General features: G+C 40.8%; 1 pseudogene; it reads left to right on the top strand.

Moving 5' to 3' along the window:
* Positions 1-7,817: 7,817 nt before the first annotated feature.
* Positions 7,818-9,764, top strand: LOC142452460 (fibroblast growth factor receptor substrate 2 pseudogene; annotated as a pseudogene).
* Positions 9,765-15,768: the final 6,004 nt, after the last annotated feature.

Raw genomic sequence — 15,768 nt, 5'->3', positions numbered from 1 at the left:
CCTACTTTGGCCACTCTTCCAGGCAAGACTAGTCCCTGGAGCAGGACGGCATGATCAGAGGGTCGGCTGAGAGCCCTCGCAAAGATGGACGGACACAAGCCCTCCGACAATGAGCTCAGTGGAGGTGAGCATGGCAGTGGAACCGGCCGTGTTCTCCGCTCCGTTCTTCATAGGTCAACCTATGTGCGATGTCACCTACAAGCAACAGCTACATTTACATATCAGTCTTTCCATGTAGCCTAAGGGCAATTCTTTTTTTTCCTATTTATTTATTTTTTAACAATTTATTAGGGGCTCATACAACTCTTATCACAGTTCACACATATACATACATCAATTGTATAAAGCACATCTGTACAGTCTTTGCCCAAATCATTTTTTTCTCCTATTTTCTTTTTTTACATTTTATTAGGGACTCATACAACTCTTATCACCATCCATACATATACATACATCAATTGTATAAAGCACATCCATACATTCCCTGCCCCAATCATTCTCAAAGCATTTGCTCTCCACTTAAGCCCTTTGCATCAGGTCCTCTTTTTTTCCCCCTCCCTCCCCTTTCCCCCCTCCCTCATGTGCCCTTGGTAATTTATACATCGTTATTTTGTCATATCTTGCCCTATCCGGAGTCTCCCTTCCCCCTCTTCTCTGCCATCCCTCTCCCAGGGAAGAGGTCACATGTGGATCCTTGTAATCAGTTCCCCCTTTCCAACCCACTCACCCTCCACTCTCCCAGCATCGCCCCTCACACCCTTGGTCTTAAAGGTATCATCCACCCTGGATTCCCTGTGCCTCCAGCTCCCATATGCACCAGTGTACAACCTCTGCCCTATCCAGCCCTGCAAGGTAGACTTCGGATCATGGTAGTTGGTGGGAGGAAGCATCCAGGATCTGGGGGAAAGCTGTGTTCTTCATCGGTACTACTTCACACCCTAATTAACCCATCTCCTCTCCTAAACCCCTCTATGAGGGGATCTCCATTGGCCGACACTTGGGCCTTGGGTCTCCATTCTGCACTTCCTAAGGGCAATTCTTATCACTAGTGGATGACCATTACTTTGATTTTTAAAAAAGCAAAATAAGATTAAGGATTTACATGCCAGAAATCTAGATTCCCAAATAAAATGCCAACCTCATACTGAGATTTTTTATTATTACTTATGATAAACCTGAAATGAGATAGCATTCTGTTTGCATATGTTGCTTGAATTATGAGTTTTATCTTAACTCTTTTAATAAAAATAAGTGATTTTGATCAGCAAATGCCCTGCGCAAAGCTATCATATTGAATGATAGAAGTTCCCAGAATTCCTATGAATAAAATGCCCATTATTCTTTGGATTATTAATGATAACTCTATACTACTGAAAAATAATGCCTCGGTATGCTTTGTACTCTCTCAGGAGATAAACTGATTACTCAGAATATCTATTTACTGAATAGAAATGAATCACCTACGGGAACCAAGAACTCACAACTTGAGAAAGTATTGTTCATACATTTTCATTCCTGTTAGAAAATTCTACCGCTGCCTTATAAAATTGCCATCATGTTAGATTAAATAAAGACGACTGCTTTCTTTATTATATTGCTTTTGCTTTGCTTATTTATACTTTATGCAACTCATGCTTTTACTTTAAATTTCACTTATAAGATATTATAGAATAGCTTGTCAGATATAATTCAAACCAGGAAAATTTGGTGTTGTATTTAGAATGAAGCTGGTACACTTAAATTTGGCCTGGACAGATCCATTAGACAAAGCATATAGTATAAGACTTTCAACACCAAAGGGGTCATACTTCAGATTTACCTTCTGTTTTTCGCCATTAGATATAAAATTAACATTATCTTCCTTCTTTAAAGGTTGCATCACTTAAATTAGTCAGGAAGTGTTTTTAATATTTCAAAAAATAGCATTTAACAAATATTTAAAGAAGGAAATTCTCAGAAAATCAAAGTAAATAAAATAATGTGGGCATTTTCACTCCCTCCTTGCTTGATGGATGAGTTTGCTTTTATAATATAAATTCCTCAGCATTTGCCAGTGTCTAGCAGCTTGGCTCCTTTCTCTCTGAAAAAAGAGAAAAAATGCCAATTTGAATTCTGATATTGATTACAATATCTTCCTATCTTGCTGCAAATCAGTTCAAAAATCGGTGAACTTTCAAATAGACCTTTCTTTTGCATATTTCAAGATCATGAGCCTACTTTGATAAATTTCTAGATTAAAGTAGAATTTGAAAGACTTCTAATTGCTTCCAAATTTTTATAGCAGATCACTCACCATTGTATTTCTTTTTGTTTTTGTTTTTTACATTTTATTAGGGACTCATACAACTCTTATCACCATCCATACATATACATACATCAATTGTATAAAGCACATCCATACATTCCCTGCCCCAATCATTCTAAAAGCATTTGCTCTCCACTTAAGCCCTTTGCATCAGGTCCTCTTTTTTTCCCCCTCCCTCCCCTTTCCCCACTCCCTCATGTGCCCTTGGTAATTTATACATCGTTATTTTGTCATATCTTGCTCTATCCGGAGTCTCCCTTCCCCCCCTTCTCTGTCGTCCCTCTCCCAGGGAGGAGGTCACATGTGGATCCTTGTAATCAGTTCCCCCTTTCCAACCCACTCACCCTCCACTCTCCCAGCATCACCCCTCACACGCTTGGTCTTAAAGGTATCATCCACCCTGGATTCCCTGTGCCTCCAGCCCTCATATGTACCAGTGTACAACCTCTGCCCTATCCAGCCCTGCAAGGTAGAATTCGGATCATGGTAGTTGGGGGGAGGAAGCATCCAGGATCTGGGGGAAAGCTGTGTTCTTCATCGGTACTACCTCACACCCTAATTAACCCATCTCCTCTCCTAAACCCCTCTATGAGGGGATCTCCATTGGCCGACACTTGGGCCTTGGGTCTCCACTCTGCACTTCCCCCTTCATTTAATATGGTATATATATAGATATACATATACACATATATACACATACATACACACACTTATATCGTTTTTTTTGCATGATGCCTTATACCTGGTCCCTTGGCACCTCGTGATCGCACTGGCCGGTGTGCTTCTTCCATGTGGGCTTTTTTGCTTCTGAGATAGATGGCCGCTTGTTCGCCTTCAAGCCTTTAAGACCCCAGACACTATCTCTTTTGATAGCCGGGCACCATCAGCTTTCTTCACCACATTTGCTTATGCACCCATTTGTCTTCAGCGATCCTATCATGGAGGTGTGCAGTCAATGATATGATTTTTTGTTCTTTGATGCCTGACAACTGATCCCTTCGGGACCACTTGATCACACAGGCTGGTGTGTTCTTCCATGTGGACTTTGTTGCTTCTGAGCTAGATGGCCGCTTGTTTATCTTCAAGCCTTTAAGACCCCAGTCACTATCTCTTTTGATAACCGGGCACCATCAGCTTTCTTCACCACATTTACTTGTTCACCCACTTTGGCTCCAGCCGTTGTGTTGGGAGAGTGAGCATCATAGAGTTCCAATTTAATAAGAGAAAATATTCATGCATTGAGGGAGTGCTTGAGTAGAGTCCCAAGGTCCTTCCGCCACCTTAATACTTGACCTATAAATATAGACACATAGATCTATTTCCCCATCCTCCTACATATATATGCATGTACATGTCTTTGTCTAGACCTCCATGAATGCCCTTTGACTCCTAGCTCTTTCCTCCATCTCCCTTGACTTTCCTCCTGCCCTACTACCATGCTTTGTAGCCACCTGGGCTAGATTATAATTTCTTATCTACTTTCACAGTATTACTTTTCAACTTGAAGTCATTTCTCTAATATCTTCATAGAACAGTTATTGTCCTGTTTTATAATAACCATGAAAACTAATGTTCATTATAAACCACAACATTTATTCTCATCTAAATTATTGTATTTAAAGTGTGAATGACTGGAGGTATATACCGTAAGTGCAACAAAGAAAGCCTAATAACACAAATGGCAAAAAATTACATATTCTGCTAACATTCTTTTTTGCATCTAATGGTCAACATTATCTAAGGTTGACTTTTATATTCTTGATAAAATGAGTTAATTATCTTCAAAGGCAAACCTCTTTTAAAACTAATAAAATCTAGTGCTCGCTTCAGCAGCACATATACTGAAACTATTATAATCTATATCAAGGGGGCCACAAGCTATGACTTTTAGTAACTTTTCAGGTCTGGGACTGAACTACTCACCTCTCAACAATTTAAGATCAAAAGGGTGGCTATGGGTGACCGTGGAAGCTCAAAATACATTTGCAGGATCTACACTGGGAATAAACTTGCGGTGATTTCCCTCCAGCCATAACTGAGGGGCGAAAATACCTGGTTATGAGGCAGAGAGTACTGGGGAGACACCAGGGCAGGATAAAGTGATACATCTGACTTGAATGGTTAAAACGTCATCATGTGATCTCCCTTTTGATGAACTTTGTGCTTGATCTGGTTTTGAATGTTTTCTGTGTGGGATTTTTTTTTCTGTTGTATTTGTCATTGTTGGTAGCCTTCTTGACTCCATGTTATGTGTTTTGGTTTTGGTTTTTTCAGGAGGGGTGAAGCTGTAGACACAATGGCCAGACTAAGGGTCCCCGGGTGGATACAGCAGGGAGATGAGACCAGCGGTAATTCAAGGGAAGCCGGTGTCGAGGAGTGCAGGAGGGAAGCAAGGTTCCCAGCCTGATTGAGCTACTGATTGCACAACACTGCTTGACGAATTGAACTGTGGAATGGCATGATGTCTGGCTTTAGATGAGGTCCTAATAAAAATGGTTTGAAAGAGGGAAAATACTAGGTTTTATTCAAAGACAGGGGTTTAGGGTTTTCTGTGTTTCTTTACACATTCCCTTGACAATGGATTACAGAATTGTTGCCGAGACTGGTACCCAGTGGTTCATGGACTTGGTATCCTTGTGCTTGGATGTCAGAGGCCTAGCAGTTTATAGCCTAACCAGTCTGTTTGGCAAGATGTTAACATAGACAGCAAGATGTTGAGGATATACGTAATTGGAACTCCATTCTTCCTAATACTTTATAGAAATTAGGATTTATCTGGCATCCCCACCACTGGAAGTCTTATGAGAAAGAACCCAGATTTAAATGTTTAGCATTGGCATTGATGGTCCCAACACAAACACTGACCACATGGCATGTCAAGCCAGAAAAAGAGCAAACATCGTAGTGCACGTCTTGTCGCCGACTGGCTCGATGGTGAGACTGTCTCCAGGCACACTGAAGTATTTCTGAATAATGGAGAACACACTAAAAGGAGTGTGTGCTCAGCAACTCAAATAGATGGGAGCTCGTGGAATCCTGATTCGGGTATTTAAAATGTGCATTTTGTTTTGTAAACATAGACTATGACTGACCCTTCATTGCCCTTTTCTGACAAATAACTTAAGTTACAACGGACTCAATATCTTTATTCCCTTTTCTATCCTGAAACACAGGAATAAATATAATTTAAGAAATTACCTGGGTCAATTTTTTTTGCCTTCCACCTGAAGTGTACTTAGAAACTGACATGTATATTCTACCACTACGAACTTTTGCACAAAATTGCAAAAGATAGTGGTCCTGTCCAATAAATGTTTGTGTACAAAGAAAACCATTTTCACAATGTACTTCATCTTCCATAGTGTTGTTATTAGAAGTCATCATGCCACTCCCAACATACGAGGGGTACCCCCCAAAAAATGGAGTTTTTCCCCCAAAGCTTGTATTTACATCTTTTTAAAAACAAAACAACTTTATCACCTTCAATTACACCTTCTATTACACTTAATACATTTGTCAAATCTGTGATTCCATTCTGAGAAATATTTTCAAACTCATCTGCTTGGATGACTGACAGCAACTCCCTCATTTCTTTTCTTCGCCTTTTCTATGTCATCAAATTGCTGCCCTTTTGTGTCCTTTTTTTGGACACAGGTGAGTAAGATATGTGGAGCAAGGTCAGGTGAGTAAGATGCGTGGGGCAAAAAAGGCATACTGTGTTTTGCCAAAAACTGGTGCACTAAGATGGCTGTGTGCGCAGGTGAATTGTCGTGGTGGCAAAACCAGTCCCATCTGCCACAAATTGGGTCCTTTCTGTCACACACCGTTATGCCAAAAAATAAATTTTAAAAATGCCACCGTTTCAAAACCTCCAAATAAAAGGATTGGTTAACAGTGTGACCTGGTGGAATTAACTCTAAATGCATGATCCTCCTCACATAAAAAAAATGAGCATCATCTTGATTTTTTATTTCACTTGAGCTTTTGTGGGATGAAGTGACAGTGGTGCCTTCCACTGGCTTGATTGATCTTTGATTTTAGGATGGTAAAAACAGCACCATGTCTTGCTGCCAAAAATGGCCTTGGGGGGAAAGTCAGGATTGCTTCGGAGCTGTTCATTCAAAGCACGCGATGTTTACAGTTGTTGCTCTTTCTGCTGGTTGGTCAGAACCTGAGGCTCAAATTTTGGAGCGAGCCAAATTTCTCATTCCCAAATCTCCCATTAATATTCCTTGAACTGAGAGCCAAGATAGTCCAGATAACTTCCCCATCTCTTCACTGGTCCGTCACCAGTCTTCGAGAGAAGTGCACAAATATTGTTGACAGTTTGGTGTATTCAGGAAATTGACAGACATTCATAAGGTTTGTCACCAAACATCATTTCACATTTTTTAAAATGCGAAAACCACTCATACACTTGAGTTTTCCCCATAGCGCTGTCCTTGTAAGCTGTGTTCAACATCACAACAGTTTCTGTGACATTTTTCATGAGTAGGAAATAAAATTTCACAGCTGCACCCTGTTCTAAATTGGCCATCACCAAAGGCGAGTTTCAAACAACACTGCTTTTAAGAAAAAATTTCACTATGACCAGAGAGAACCTTCCCAGGTGACACCACTGGGTGCACTGACTCAGAATGAGTTGCATGATGCCCACAGAATGGGGGAAAGCTTACTATAAAAGCTTGCCCAATGGAGCTTTTCTCCCTTTTATTTTGAGGTGGAGGGTACCCTATATACAACACAATAAAACACTGCCCAGTCCAATGCCACCTTCATTTGTTGCCGTTTGAACCCATTGCTGCAGCCACTGTCGATTCTTCTCATTGCGTGGCATTCTTTTCTTTGTTGACCCACTCCTTAATGAAGCATAATGTCCATCTTCCAGTACTGCTCCCTCCTGATAGCTTGCCCAAACTGCAAGACTCAGTCTTGCGATCCTTGCCTGAAAAGAATATTCTGTCTATACTTCCTTCAAGACAGATGCTCTAATTTTTCTGGAACACATGGGATATTTAATATTCTTCACCAATATTGTATTTCAAAGGTAAGCAATTCCTTATGTAAGTCATGGATTTTATAATAAATCAAATTGCATAGACAAAATTTTAATGTATTGTTATTGAATATTTTGAAGTGTTTTTGGGGAAAATCGAATAGCAAATTAGATTCCTATTTGAAGATCTCCATTAATTGTATTTGGTGATGTTTATTAAATCTTCCACAATAGTCAGTGTATCTTCATTAATCAAAAAGAGTTCAAAATGGAAAACAGAATTTAAAAATAATAATTTAGAAAACCTACAACGAACGCCCCATTCAAATAGGGAACTAACAACAATGAGCTCAAGAAAGAAAAGATGGAGCCGCCGAGGCTCACTCGGCTCCCAAAGAGAGGCTCTCGCCCGGCCTGGAGCCTGGGGTGCTGTGCCCGCTGACCGCGCCCTGCCCCTTCCTGGCGCCCTGGCCAACGAAATGGCCCTTAAGAAATAGATACTCGGCTGGAACAGTGATGAGACAGTCAATATGTCATAAAGTAAGATGCAGCTGTGGCTTTTCAACCAGACTAGAACATCTTCAGCTTTGGCTGTGAATGGGCATCTGGCAAGTGCAAATGGGGTGTCGGGTAGATGTGGAAAGTATGAATTTCTGTCTGCAAACATGTGCAAGTGTTCTTTCACAGAAATTATCATCATAGTCCTGTTATCTGGGTCAATGTCATGTTCCTCAAAGAAAGCAGATAAGTGGTGAGGAAGTCAGAGAGCATTTCTGAGGCATCTGTGTTCCAAAGGCAAAAGTAGGACACCACAGCCTATTAATGGATTGTGTTCATTCCAGGAGTGCTTTGGTTAAATCAGCAAGCAAATCAAACATGGTATTTTGAAGTATGATTAAACTCCTGAGGCTGCAGCAGAGACTAAGAATATTAATGGCCAGATCTAGAGCTCACATGGTCCTCTGAAGAAGCCATGGGTAGCTGTCCAGATAAAGACACCATCCCAGATAACCATCGAAACAAGTTTAAGGTCATCAATGTGGATGATGATGGAAATGAGTTAGGTTCTGGCATAATGGAGCTTACAGACACAGAACTGATTTTGTGTACACGCAAACGTGACTCGGTAATTGGCACTACCTCTGCCTCTGACACTATGGCTATGACTCATATCTGCTCTCTTTTGAAAGTGGCCAAAGGTGTCAAACGGGACAAGGAATCTTTGCCTTTAAGTGTGCTCATGCAGAAGAATTTATTATGCAAAATAATAGTATAAATGTGGTGGAGGAGCCAGTGGTAGAAAGGACCAACCCTCAGGCAGAATTGGAGGTTCCCAGAACACCTCGAACCTCTACAACTCCAGGGTTTGCTGCTCAGAATTTACCTAATGGATATCCCCGATATCCCTCATTTGGAGATGGCTCATCTCATCCTTCAAGCAGACATCCTTCTGTGGGAAATGCACGCCTGCCTTCATTAGGTAAAGAATCGACACACCCTTTCCTTGTATCAAGTACATACCTATGTCAACACTACAGGTGTTCAAAAAGAGTGAAAAAACCGAACCAGTGTGCATGTCCCATTGGAGGCAAGGGTGTCTGATGCTGAAAGCACTACCCCCAAAGAGGAACGAAGTAGTATTGAAGACAGGGACCCTCAGGTTCCTCTTGAGCCTGAAGGAGTCAAATTTGTTTTAGGACCAACTCCTGTTCAGAAGCAATTAATGGAAAAAGAGAAACTGGAGCAACTTGGAAGAGATCAAGTTAGCGCAAGTGGAGCAAGTAACACAGAATGGGACACTGGATATGACAGTGATGAACGAAGAGATGGACCCTCTGTTAACAAACTAGTGTATGAAAATATAAATGGGCTATCCATCCCTAGTGCCTCAGGGATCAGGAGAGGTCGTCTGACATCCACCAGAACCTCAGATACCCAGAACATCAACAACTCAGCGCAGAGGAGAACTGCATTATTAAATGATGAAAACCTGCCCTCGTTGCCTCCTGTTTGGGAAGCCCGCAAGCTTAGTAGAGATGAAGATGACAACTTAGGACCAAAGACCCCATCTCTGAATGGCTATCATAATCATCTAGATGCAATACATAACTATGTAAATACAGAGAATGTAACCGTGCCAGCCAGCGTCACAGAACGGAGCATGCCAGGTGTCGGGACTGCGCACCAACCATCTTTAACTTTGACATTAGACGCCCGAGTTTGGAACACAGGCAGCTCAATTACATACAAGTTGACTTGGAAGGTGGCAGTGATTCTGACAACCCTCAGACTCCAAAAACGCCTACCGCGTCGCTGCCACAAACCCCTACCAGGCACACCGAGTTGTATGCTGTGATAGACATTGAGAAAACTGCTGCTATGTCAAATTTGCAGAAAGCACTGCCACGAGATGATGGTACATCTAGGAAGACTAGGCATAATAGTACTGATCTTCCCATGTGAGCCTGGAAAGCATTACATTGTTTGCACCTTTGTGAAGTTCTAAAAAATGAAGATGCAAGTGCTTCATTTTCATTTCTAAACACTAACTTTTTATAGACTGATAAAATTTTGTTTCCTGACTATTCCATGTGCTTCTTTAAAGGGAATTAATGTAGAGCAGGTAGTCATTAAAGAACATTAATTTCATTTTAAAAAAAGAAAGAAAAGATGTTTAAAATAGATTGTGGTAATGATTGAACAACATTTTACACTATGATCACACTATTAAATTGCATGATTTGTGAATTAGAGGTCAATAAAACTGTAAAAAATCACAATTTAGAATGTTCAGCATGTGACAATTCTAAATTCTAATACTGGAGCTTTGACATTTGAATCCAGATTAAATATTTAGTTTAGAAACTGTTTCCCCTTAGTATAGCACACTCAGGAAGATTTTTTTGAAATTAACATTACCATCAAAATATCATCAAGAAATCCAGAAAATCTTATCAGTAAGCTATGGCATCCATATAGCATCTATTGAACCTCTAACAATTTTATGTGCTGATGAAGTGTAGATTCACTGCTATCTTAATTATATAACCTTTTCTTCTTAGGTCCTTCCTCTCCTGCTAGCAACTGGAGTTCTCTGAGGATTACACAGATATATGCAAGTTTTCTTAGCACAGACATATCTATGAATAAATTTCAAAAGCATCATTCTTATGTCCTAGTAATTGCTAATCCTCTCAATTTCTCATCTTTGAAATCCTGTAATTTTTAATATTCATGAAGAATAAGCCACTGAAATTCTATAAAAATTAGATTCCCAATTTTAGTATTACTCATGCTTTCTTTTTCTTGATTTACTTAGGAGTCTAAATACAGCACACCCCGAGACTTACGTAGTCTAGCCGCATGGCAGTGCTATGATGAGATGTTGTCTCTGCTGTTGCATTTTTTAAATTTCTGAGAGAAAAAAATATATAAATGTGTCATTAGTTAAGCTCTATCAAGGAGAGAATCAACCATGACCTATGAGATTCCTTCAAATAGTTTGTCAAAAATTGAATTTTTTAAAAATGGATTTTTTTTTCACAAACTTGTTAAGCATCTTCATTTGAGTGCTCTGAGTCGATATCAGATGGATAAAATGAGTGTGTCTCCAAACTACTCGGTCATAAACCGAACTGATAAATGAGCAAGCACGAATTTGAACTCAGGCTTGAGTCCATTGGAACCGATAATTATGAAGCTCAAGTTACCATCCTTAGCCATCTCCGAGTGCAGCAAGGTTGCAGTGAAAGGGGTCAGCCAAGTCAAACAGCATTAACTCTTGCTCATTACAGCGTCCACTGCGCGTCTTTAAAGCTACTGCAGGAGCGAGAAGAAGCTTGCTCACAGGCCTGCATAATTTCAGGCCAGAAACATGGAGAGGCTCAGGGGAAATTTTCAGCCAGTGGGGTCCAGGTGTGGTAAATAATTGCATCCCATTTTTTTTTTTCCTGATGGTTAATTCTGGGAGGATTTCTCTGCTTCTCGGGAAATTAAAAAAAAAAATGGAGCTCTCATTCCTCAGAGTCATGGCTTTGAAAAATGCACCCTAATATTTGCTCTATCTTCTGTCTGGTCTCACTTCCCTCTACCTCTCACTGGCTTCTTTGGATCATTTCTCCCAAATAAACAAAGACTTGACTTTGGGAGCAGTGCAAACTGAGACCCCATGTGTGTGTCATCAAATTAGTGAGTTCCTCGGTGGCGTAACCAGTGAACATGTTAGCTGAAAGGTTCACTGTTAGCTGAAAGGTTGTGGGTTCAAGTTCACCCATATGTGCTTCCGAAGAAAAGCCTGGTAATGTACCTCTGAAAAGTCAGCCATGGAAAACCCTGTGGAGAACACGTCTACTGTTACACACATGGCGTGGTCACAGGGTCAGTCAACTCAATGGCAACTGGTTAGTGGTTTGGGAGTTGTGTTAATGTAGTTTAGGAAGCAAGATCTGGGTCGCCCAGCAGGTAAAGAACCGCGGCCATCTGAGGTGCTGGCAGAGGCAAAGGTAGTACAGAATAGGATGTGGAAGAAGGCAGTTCCACCTGAGTTACAGCCACGTGATCAAAAAGCGAGATTTGTGTCAATATTTCTTCTTTCTACAGTCGTCCTCCAGTACTCGACCGCAGCAGTACTCGGCACAAGCGGATTTCGACTCTAAAAGTCGAGAACCTTTGCATCAGAGCTCGAACTAAACATCAGAATTCGACCCGACGCACGTGAGTTTTGTAAACAAAAGCAGTTCATGTTTCGGTCATTCAGCTTAATTGGCATTGATACGGGTTGTTTAAACCTTTTGCGGCTGTGTTCCAAGCGTTTTGCTCTAATTTTGTTAATTTTTGTGGCTTTCTTTATTGTTTTTAGATAAAAAATATAGGTCCTAAGAAAGGGTTTTTTTAAAAAAAGAATCATGATGAAGTACTGGTTAACCGTGTTATTGACATTGTTGATGATAATTTAGTAAATCCTTTTAGAAAACAGTTAAGGACATGCCACCAGCAGACCATATCGGACAGATTTTTTTTTTTAAGAGAAACTCAGCCAAAAGGAAGGGGATTTTTATGGAAGGGGATTCCCCTTCTAAACATGACCATCTCTCCATCCCTCCTCTCCACATCCGTGTCAACAGATCCAGCTCCTCATCTCAAGGTATGGGCCATACTCTAGTGGTTAAAACATTTTTAATATTGTGTTTATTTAAGTGTATTGCTTAACTATGAACTTAGTTACTTTGAAATTTCTGTGTAATATTTTGTATAAAAGGCAAGGCTAGGGTAAAAACTTGGTGGGATTTTTTTTCAGTTATTTCTTATGGGAAAAATTGATTCAGAACTCCACTGCTCGCATATCGACATTCCTTCTACAACAGACTAGCTTTGGGGTCCGGGATTCTACTATATGTGCTTATTGAACATCTTTGCTTTGTTTTTGTATAATATACCAGAACAAGCAGATTCCATGTATTTTCATTTATATGTATCATAGATGTATGATGTTAGGTGTGTGATTTCATTAATGTCTGGACATTATATATGGCTAAAGAATTGTGTACAAGTGCCAAGTTGACAAGTGGTGGTCGGTGATAGGCTTTTTGTGCCAACTAGGCCAATAGGAACATGTGGGTGGAGTTTAATCAGGTCACAACTTGATTGGAGGAAACCAAAATAGAGACAGCCAACATCCCACCCTCTCTCTCCCTGCCTGGTGATCAGACCAGCGTACTGCTGCTTGAGCTAGTGTGCTACACTACCTGTGGGCCAAACCACGTGGATCATGTCACAGAGCTTATGGTTCCTTTGAGACCTGCTTTGCTGCTGGTGCATACATCGCTTGAACTTGAGGCCGGGCAGATGCTGTCACTGTGCATCGATTGAGTTCCAGATCCCATGAGGGCTTGCTTTGCTAATATCCTGTGCTACTGACCCACCCTGCTGTCTGCTGCTTGGGAAAAGACTCTGCCTGTCTTGCCTGAGGAACTGTCTGCTTCCTTGACCTTGGGTTGGCAGCCCACATAAGTTGAAGGACTTCCAGTGTATGTATTAACTGTTCCACAAAAGTTGAAATGGGCCCTATGTAATGCTGTGTGGATTAATATTCCCTCTTGCTATGTGTGTATGTGTGTGTGTATATATATAAATCATAAGTCTCCTGGGCCCTATGTAATGCTGTGTGGATTAATATTCCCTCTTGCTGTGTGTGTGTGTGTGTGTGTGTGTGTGTGGGTGTATATATATATAAATCATAAGTCTCCTGGTTTTGATTCTCTAGAGAACCCTGCCCAACACAAACCTCAAATAGCAGAGGGAAATCAGAGCACAATGGAAAGCGTGCACAACAGCAAAGTGAATAGTCTGTGAATAATGAGTTAAGCATCCTTGGACCAATCAATCAGCATTTTGTTCCCAGTTTCCTCATCAAAAATGATATAGCTACACAATGTGTAATGACAACCTTCCAAGAACTTAAATCATTTTGAAATCCTTTAAAGAAGCAAGAGATATTTGGTTAAACAACAGGTGCAATCTTTATAATTACTAAATTAGTTTTAACCAGAATGATGAAATAAAGTTAGGTCCTCTTAATGCTTAATGATATGACATGATGATACATTCGTTATAATCAAACAGCTTTTCTGAGGGCATTTACCCTCTTCTTTGTCTACCACAAGAGAACCTAGGAGGCTGTTCGTGCTGTAGTAATTGCCTAAGAGAATCGCCAGTCACCAAAGTAAAGAAATGCCACAATGAGATGACATACTGAAGCCCAGCTTGAGACAAGGTTAAGGTTAACAGGATATTTATTTATTCCTGCTGAGGCAACGCTTGCTGATTATTAGGATGGCAAAGCAGGGTAAGGGGTGGCATTATTCCTGTAACCTCCTTATTTTAATCACGTGTTGTCTAGGGGAATCCTAAGCCAGTTACAGTTTAAAATAGAGAGGAGGCCTAGGGGACAGCCAGTAACCTCGTTGTCATCTACTTCTCATTAATGCACCCCAAGTGACTAAGATGTAGGTCTTAGTTCAAGAAGGAAAACTCTTGATGAACTGGAGAAATTGTAATGGTCCCTTTTAGGCTACAGCTTTGATGATAAATCTAAAATATGTTCCGTGTTATCAGGATTCTACATAGGAATTGTCTTTTCCATTTTGAAATATGGTTGTCTCATAATAATATTTCTTATAACTCATATTTATTGTGTCCCAATTTTGAATTATCTCTGGGATTTATATCTCTATTTCAAGTAACTTTCCCCTGTCCCACATCCATATACATACCCAACTAAATACCAAACATCTCCATTTGAAGACTTTAAATGCATTGACAGCTCACTGCAGTCCAGTCCTGGAGAATCCATCTTTGCTCTGCAAACCACTCCTTCTTGCCTCACATTATTATTTTTTCTGACAATCCTCTTCCGGGAATGGCACCACTCCTCTTTGGTGAGTGTGTGTGTGTGTGTGTGTGTTTCTTGCACAACAACATTGTCGGCCTCTCAGGTTGTTGAGAATGTAGTATCCCAGTTGTAGTATGTGCAGGAATGTGTACATCTGTGGGAACCTGAAGAAATGAGACACTGTCCAACAATCCAACCACCAGAACCAGCTCAGGACACACGTGTCCTCTATAACTACATTAAAGTCCACATTGCCTTCCATCATTGAAAACACATGGTATGAACAACAACAAAAATGTCAGCAGAATAATATTTGGTCACAAATGGCTTAGATGTTCAGCCATCAAGAGTCCTCGCCATATTCATCTTCTCATTATGCATTTAAGCAGCAAGTTCAAATGCTCGGCCTCTGAAATCTGCCTGAAGTCCTTGCACTTCGCACCATCCACACCAAGGCCATTTGAGATGTAAATTATTTTTCATTTATTGTCTAGAAAAAAGTAAAATCCAGTCTAGCTCTGTCTCTATAACCAAACATTTCCAGAAACATCTTCCTAAAATACAAATTGATCTCTATAGTCTTTTCCACATGCCATGCCAGTCACGTCTACTCTTCTTCAGTCTAACCTTTCTTTTCAGGTGAGCCTGTGTTTTCTTCAGTGTGCAAAGGTAGTTGATGGTGAGGATTATAATGAATAATTGAGAATATTGTTGAGATAGTTAAAGTTTATGGTGCCAGCCTGGCCAATAAACTCATGTGGGGTTCATTGAAAGGTGGAGAGATAAATGGCTCAGTGAGCCTCACCTTTCGAGTTCTCGGGTCTCTTGCTTCCTGATGGTCGGACCAGGGTGCAGCTGCCTTAGCCAGTTCCCTATTTCAGCTGGCAAGGCTCACTTTCTGCAAGACATCCCCAAGGTGAAGCTGCGTGGACCTGCACCAGTGCAGCCCTGGGTGCTGGAGCAGCCGTGTGGAGACCCCTGCCAGCGCTGAGACGCTTACACACTCACTGATTCAGCTTTCCTCCTGCAGTCGGCATCATGGGAGTGCTTTGTGAGATGGAGGAGGATTTTGTGGAT

Source organism: Tenrec ecaudatus, chromosome 7, assembly GCF_050624435.1.
Source record: "Tenrec ecaudatus isolate mTenEca1 chromosome 7, mTenEca1.hap1, whole genome shotgun sequence".
Taxonomy (NCBI): domain Eukaryota; kingdom Metazoa; phylum Chordata; class Mammalia; order Afrosoricida; family Tenrecidae; genus Tenrec; species Tenrec ecaudatus.
This window is presented reverse-complemented; position numbering and strand designations above follow the sequence as displayed.